The sequence below is a fragment of the Perca flavescens genome, chromosome 23, assembly GCF_004354835.1.
Source record: "Perca flavescens isolate YP-PL-M2 chromosome 23, PFLA_1.0, whole genome shotgun sequence".
In the NCBI taxonomy this organism is placed as follows: Eukaryota; Metazoa; Chordata; class Actinopteri; order Perciformes; family Percidae; genus Perca; species Perca flavescens.
The window spans coordinates 25,511,521-25,519,550 of record NC_041353.1 but is presented as its reverse complement, the minus strand read 5'-3'; positions in this window follow the sequence as shown (position 1 = coordinate 25,519,550).

Below are 8,030 nucleotides of genomic sequence, written 5' to 3'. Positions count from 1 at the left end.
TCGCAGACTACAGAAATGGTAAGGTGTGTAATCTCATCTTCTACACCCCAGTGCAAAGTGCATGGGAGTCAGCCATCTGCTCACACTACAAGTTAGTCGAAAGAAAAGAGCTCCCCAATGCACGGCAATTCAAAATTAGAGATAACGAAGGTCCTCACATTCGCCCCATCACAGTCAACATCCACACAACTGGGACAGTTATGGTACAAGGTGACCTAAGACAGTTTGAGGAAGACTTTCAGACTATAAAACATAAAGTACATCAAGCTCCATCAAGCAGCACCACATCTGAAGCTCCAGAAAGAGAAAATGACCCTCCCAGTTCAGATCTAGCTCAGATGCAAAACACAATGACCCCCCATAAAGAAAAGTATACACAACTGGAAATAGAGCTGAAAAGTGATCAACAAGAAAGAGACCATCTGAAGAATGATCCGGCCGACCTGAAAGAAGAAGTAGGAGAAATAAAGATAGAAAGAGACAGCGAGAGAGAGAGTGAGAGCGAGAGAAAGAGAGAGAGAGAGAGAGAAAGAGAAAGAGACCATCTGAAGAAAGAACTGGCCGACCTGACAGCAGAAGTAAGTGAAATAAAGATAGAAAGAGAGAGCGAGAGAGAGAGTGAGAGAGAGAGAGAGAGAAGTTGACCAGAGCCTGAGCCAGGGCCAAGGACTGATAGAGAGAGGTTGTCCCAGACTGACACTTTGTTGAGATGCTTCGCTGCTGCAACTGTCAATTAGTCCAACATATCCCTGACATATATAATATATATCAATATCTATATTACACAGTTAGACATGATGTTTCCTTCCCCTTGTTAGTCAGTTTATATAGATGATGTTTTCTTCTCTTGACTCAGACACAAATATTCTGCTGTGTTGAAGCTGAGTCCAACTTTCACACTTCAGTCATGAAATCTAATGTTTCTTTCATTTCATGTATATTATAATCAATATATGTGATTATATATTATATACCCTGGTTTCCTTATGTGTATTCATGCTTAATGACTAGTTATAATATTTCAGAAGACAAAAACATGTTAATCCATTTATGTTTTATTTTGAGTGATGAAATATATTGACAGTAAATATGTATTTGAAGAAGAGGGTAGTCTGAGTGTGGACTGGTAGCTGGAGAGGTACCAGTCCACCTCCTGGTGTGCTGTCCATGTTAATCCATATTAATGCATGTCTATATATTCCTGTGTGTGTATACATAGAGCAACAAAAAAAGTTTAAAATAAGATATTTTTTCAAGAAGACTAATAACTTCTTTATTATATTCTGTTGTTGCTCCTGGAATAATATCCTGATTGATTTGTAGTTTTCTGTGAATCATTAATAAAATGTCTGCTTGATGAAACCAGTTTGCTCCGAGTGTCTTCACTGGATCATCAGCAGCTTTAGGAGTCTGTTGAACTTTCTGCTCAACTTTCAATAAACATGTATTTCTCTTGTTTATGTTTATGACATTAGCAGTTTTTTATGTTATATATTATCATATATATTCACATACATATATAAAAATAGAGTATACACTTGAAGTTAAAGTTCTGAATATGTTGATGTGTTGAAAGATTGAATATGAATCAGTCTAATAAAGTTCAGGTCAAACACAATAAAACTTGTGATGTTTAGTATTTGATATCAAACATTGTTGATATTAAATAATTGGAGGACGTAGAGACAGAAACTCTCCACCTTTTGGTCATGTTTCCTTTCATGTTTCAGTTGTACCTCAAGACATGATCAGCCAATCAGAAAACACTCCTATTATTATTATATAAATACAGAAGATAATCAGTTTGGGAGTCTGATAACTGACGATGTGAAACAAAGTTTATTATCCAATCAGAAAGAGGATTTGAACACGTTTTCTTTGGTGACTCCTTTTGTCTCAGTGAGTTTCTCTGTTTCTATTTAGTATTTTATTGGTTGTTATGCTGATTATGTTTCATTGTTTTAAACTGGGTTGTTATTAAAAAGTGTCCTAAAGTCAATAAAGTTTTGATTTGAAGGGAGAAGATAAACCAGCAGTGATGTTTCCTTTTGACCAGCAGGTGGTGAAAGAAACTAACTGAAGCTGAAACACCCACTGGAGCTGGAAATTATACATCCTTTATAGTTTACATAGTTTAATAACATGGAAATATAATCACTGTCAAATATAAATCTAAGCACGCTGTTAATAAACTGTCATATCATCTACGTCATAAGGAAACCACTTAAATTAATCATCCCATATTTATTCAGGCAGCCTTTGCACTCAGCACTGTTGTCTTACTCTTAACAAAGTCCATTGTTGTTGTTGGTTAATATATAGAGTTATATTTACATATTTATATTTTTAATATATATAGTATTGTCTTACTATTGACCCTTGTGTTGTCTTTGGGTCCCATTTTCAAAATATCAATATCAGAAATATTGGTTTCTCTTTAACTACCTAGTTTTAATTACCCCAAAATAACATGGATGGTTCTTTACAAGTACAACAAAAGATCAGATCTTTACTTAAGTTGAATTTTGGGTGTTTTATTCCATGTTTGGAAACAGTTTCACCACTGAATGTTGACATAATAAGTCTGTGATTATCCTTCCTTTATATATTATAATATGAGTCTAAATAATTCATAATTTCTGCTGTTCTAAAATCAAGAATTAGGTCCATTTCCATTTCCTTATTGACCATGAATTCCAAAAATAAGTGTAAAACTTGGTAATAAGTTTGTTAGTGGTGTTTATACATGGTAGTGAAAAGAAGAGTTAAACGTCAAAAAAAGCGCTAAAACATTGAAAAAAGCACCAAAGTGTTAAAAAAAACAGACAAAAATATCTGAAAAAGAAAAAGAAAAAAAAAAGTGGATTTTCAGTGTTGACCGGGGAGGACCCGTGTCCATGGTCGAATGGAAGACAACGCAAGGGTTAACAAGGTCCATTGTTGTTGTTGCACTGTGGCCTCACAGCAAGAAGGTTCTGTGTTCTAGTCCAGGTGGTTCCGGGGCCTTTCTGTGTGGAGTTTGCATGTTCTCCCCATGTTTGCGTGGGTTTCCTCCGGGTGCTCCCGTTTCCCCCACCATCAAAAACATGTACTAGGTTCTCCAGGCAGTGCCCTTGAGCAAGGCACTGGCTCAGATCTGGAGTTGGTCCCCGGGCGCTGTGATTGGCTGCCCACTGCTCCCTTGAGGGAGGGGTTAAATGCAGAGAATGAATTTCGCTACATGTATGTGTATGTGACAATAAAGTACCTTTACCTTTATATCTTTATGTCAGGGACAAAGCAATGAGGAGAACAGGAGTTTTATTTAAAAGAGAGGTTTTTTTATTAACCTTAAAAAATGCTAAACAATATAAACCAAAAACGTAATATCTGGGCCTTTTAAAAGATTTCTACAAAATATAACTATACTCAAAATATCAACAACAAAACAGGAAGTGAACTAAACAACCAGACCTAACTGAATCAGACACAAGGGGACATATATACTGGTTGGGACAAACCAAAAGACACAGAAGGGGAAACCCAGACGGACATGACCACCGATGGCAGCAAATGGTATGGCTGGATCGGCAGGTCACAGGATGTAACAGTCCTTCACATTTGGCGTCACCTTTCCTCCACCTGGAAGGACCGGCCCTCCAGCATGGTAACAAAGAACAAAACATGATGTTTAATATAACACAACAATGATTATTTAACCCTACAATTTAAAATGTGTGCCCTCCATTTAAACAGTGTAAGGCTCAAAGTAAATAAATATGTAGATTAATAATCAAATGACCAGTGTTTAGACTACTTTAGTGATCATGAATAGTTTGGGGTGTGGCTGACTGTAAAGTTAACCTGTGTACTAAACACAATAGGAGGACATTGTGTACTATATTACCATTGCTGGCTGTTGTTACCATGTGGAGCTTTTGGCCATCACACTGTAAAAAGTAGTTACATGTTGGTCTGTCTTTGTTCATCTTAGCTGTGGGTCTGGTTCTGGATGGAGGTTACATTGACAGCAACCAAAAACCAGAGTCACATTTCTTGTATTTGTTCACATACTATACAGATGTTCAGAACTTATATGATAGTTAAATTATCCAGAAGAGTTAAATGTTTATATATTGAGCAACATTGAGAATGTCAGTAAGAAAAGCTTTTGAAATGTAAATTTAGGGAAATGTTTGGTTCAGTCTCATTCAGGGCATGGTAGACAGTCCTGAATGTTGACACATGAATGTTTATTGGAGGTGAGGAAGATACCAGACGTTCATTTAACTAAACTACCATCATAGTCTTCATCACTGAAATCTTTTCTCTTATAAAACTGGGAAATACTGTTTTGAAAACACTTCTGATAAAACATAAATCTCACTTCTGTGTTGCATGTCAAAATTTGGTTTTTGATAGACATAAAAAGTTGCTGTTTTGTGCCTGAATTTCAAAATTATGCAAACTGCAACTGTAAAAACTACAATACATTTAGATTTACATTCAGTACAGTTTCTACTTTGCACCTAAGAGTGAAATAAAACAAATCCTCCTTTCTTCTCAGGAGTCCTTCATCACTTGTGGTACGACTGACTTTACACACCAACACACAGTGCTACAGACTGTGTTCCTGTTTATTATCAGAAATAGTCTATATATAAATATAAGTTATTGTTATTAAAGACGGTAAGACAGTTTCTCACTCTTGCCACACAGGAACGAATCATTTTAAAACTTAATTCTATCTATAGTTCAAGTAAAGTCGTGTTTATGATCTCTCACGGTGTTTTCCCAGCTGCCTCATTTAGTTGTGTTGAATATCTGTAGAGTTGGTCCCCCCCCACCTTGGTGCAGTTCATTTTGGGCAGCTGTGAATGCAGCAATCACACTCGGATGTGTACCAAAAGTAGACCAAGCAAGCGTACCGAGACCTCCTTTAAGTGCTGGTCTCCGTACGCTTTATAACCAACTCTGGAGCGGGTTGTGTGTCAGACCTCGAATAAACCCAACTACTGGAAGAACTGCACATTTTTGGACTACACCAGCAGCCATAGTCAGCTGCGCTGCTGTGCATTATGGGATGAGGACAAGTTTGCACTTCAGCAACATAGCTCCATGGCAAGTCACGGACAAACTTGGAGTCGTGAGGAGGAATCTGCTCTGATGAACATGTTAGGTCACAACTTTCCAAAACACACATTAGCAGAGAAATCTTCACATTGTTTAGCAAACAGCTTAGGAAACCACCCCTGTCTTTAGGAAATCCGTTTAAAGAGACATCTGATGTAAATGTTGTCACATGACTTGTGTTGCTGTATTTTGGTTCATTTCACCAACTGATTCCTGAGTAAAGTGCCCGTGACTTATTGACCATCGATGAGTTTTTGCTTCTTCTGTGATTATGCTCTCTAAATAGTACTCTACATAGTGTATTTATACGCTGTATATGAGATACCTGATCATAGCTTATTTTCACCTTCTTATATTTAATCATCCTACAGTGAACGATAGTAAAAGCGTGAGCTGTCAGATAGAAAGTGAAAGGAGAACTTACACTTTATCTTCAGTCTACAGCTCGAGATAACAACTTTATGACACATATCTGGCCTTTATCCTATATGATCCAACTCCATGTCTCATACTCCCGTTTAACAAACAACTGTAGAGTTTCTGACCCATGTGTGTGTTTAAAAGTACAAAATGTAACATTTCTGTATTAAAATGTCTAAAAACGACCATACCTATGTTATATATTGTTGAGTTGTGTTCTTATACTATCCGAAATGTTTCCACCAAATGTCAAATCCAGAGAAATCTGGTAATTCTACGCAACTTCCCAACTTTGCATAGAATTAGCGTATAGTACAGGAGAAGCTCACAGGCAGTTTGGACTTCCATTAGCTGTTTAGGTTTAATTATTAATGTTAACTAGCATGTTAGTGATCAGCAGGGGCGGTTCTACATTGAATTACACCCAGGGCGAGACCCCCTTCGAGCCCCCCCTATTGAGAAAATTATATTTCTCAATTGCACAAATCCTTCATTAGAGCATTTGAAAAACACACTTAATTTAACTATTATTATTTAGCTATTGCAATTACAACAGGAAAAACACTTTTTAAGTTGCACAATCTCCACCTCCAACATTGCCAAAAGACGATGAACACAATTCTGCACAAAATATGACCGTATAGGTTATCAGAACTTAAAATAAATATACACTAAATACATAAATGTGCCAACAATATATACAATCATAAAAAATTTAACCTCAGAGAGCAACAATAATATAAAATATTAAGAATAATATACAAATAAAATATAGAAATATTCTAAATATCACAAATCCTTCATCACACAAATGTGAAGACACACTAAAAAGAATCAAATTATTACACTATTAGTATACTATTAGTATTCTGGCCTTCCTTGATGCAAAATCATCAATGATGTCATCGTATGAAATCTGCTCCCCTATTGAGTGATTGATATTGATGACGGCAAGGCCAGTGATCCGTTCCTGGGACATGGTGACCTCAGGTATGACTTGATCAACTTTAGTTTGGAAAAGCTACAGTGACTGACAGGGACCAAAAATTGCACCTGGCATTTTGGGCCAGACCGGCCCACCACATAAGATCACAAATACCACCCGTCCTTGCTCTCCCCTGAATATGTATAGCAACTCCTACTCCTTAAAACTACTAACACCATGTAATGAGTAAGGATCATTGAGTTGACATATTAAATACTTACGGTATACTCCTCATGAATCATAAAACAAGCTATATATATATATATATATTATCATTTCAAGAGGCCCTGTGCTATAATTTGAAGAGGTCTATCATGAGTTTTTGTCTGCCGAAGCAGATAGAAAAGCTACAATTCTCGTTAAGAACGTTTGCATGATGTGTGACGTTTATCTACGCTACTAATGCAATCATACAGTAAAGCATGTCTACGTCTTTAATTGTTGTAGTGTTGTCATCAACAGTTTGATGCAGTCTGCAGTTGCAAGGGGGGCGCCGATTTGCCAATTCCCCACACAGTGAAACGATGGATAACAGAAAACTGCTTCGCAGCGCAGAGGATTTTTTTTTTTTTTTTTTTTTTTTCGTAAGTTCTCGTTCCGCCCCCCATGTGACATGAAAAAATGCCGCCCGTTCCAAAAACCTGCCACTGGTGATCAGTAATTAGCCTGTGTCTATGTTATCTCCTTACATATACCTACACTCTCCGTCTCTGTGAGATTGGGAATGATTGAGATTTCTCTCTCACAGCTACCAGAAGACTTCACACTTTCAGACACGTTGCTCACGTCACATCTACGTCTTCAAGCTCAGTTGGAGGCTGCTCAGTAACACTCAGCCAGCACCGGGAAAGAGACTTCTGGTATCCTCCACTGGTCTCAGACCAGAGACACGGGGTCTGCTGGTCCAGTTTATATATACTGTCTATGGATGGAACACAGGAGGGACTTGGAAAAACTGGCCTGGAGTCCTGGACTTCCAGATCCTCAGGCCTGGCTGACATAAGATGGTCCTAATATACCCCATGGTATTTTCTTCTATTTCTGTTGCCTGTTTGTAGTTTTCTGAATGTTTCCTGTTGTTTTTTCTGTAGGTTTCTGTTCCCTGTCTTGTAAATGTATCCTGTGTTGTGTATTGTCTGTATATATTTTGTTGTGTATTTTTCTCTTCCCTGTTGTGCATTTCCCTGTTCAGGTTCTGTTTCTTGTTTTATTTTGATAGTATTTTCTCTGTCTTATCTTGTCTAATTTTACTTCCTGTGTTTTCCCGCCTTTGTTGATTACCCTGTCTCTCCTAATGTGTTTCACCTGCTGTCTCACCTGTCCCTGGTTTACTCATTACCTCATGTATTTAGCCTCTGTGTTTCCCTTTGTGTCTTGTCAGATTGTTTTGAGTCCTTGCCCTGTTAGTTTGTGTCTGTATCCTAACAAGTGTGTTTTTGGAAATCTTCCCTGTAGTTTTTTGTTTGCCTTGCTCAGTTTTGGACTCCTTGTGTTGGCTTTTTTTGTAATGTGT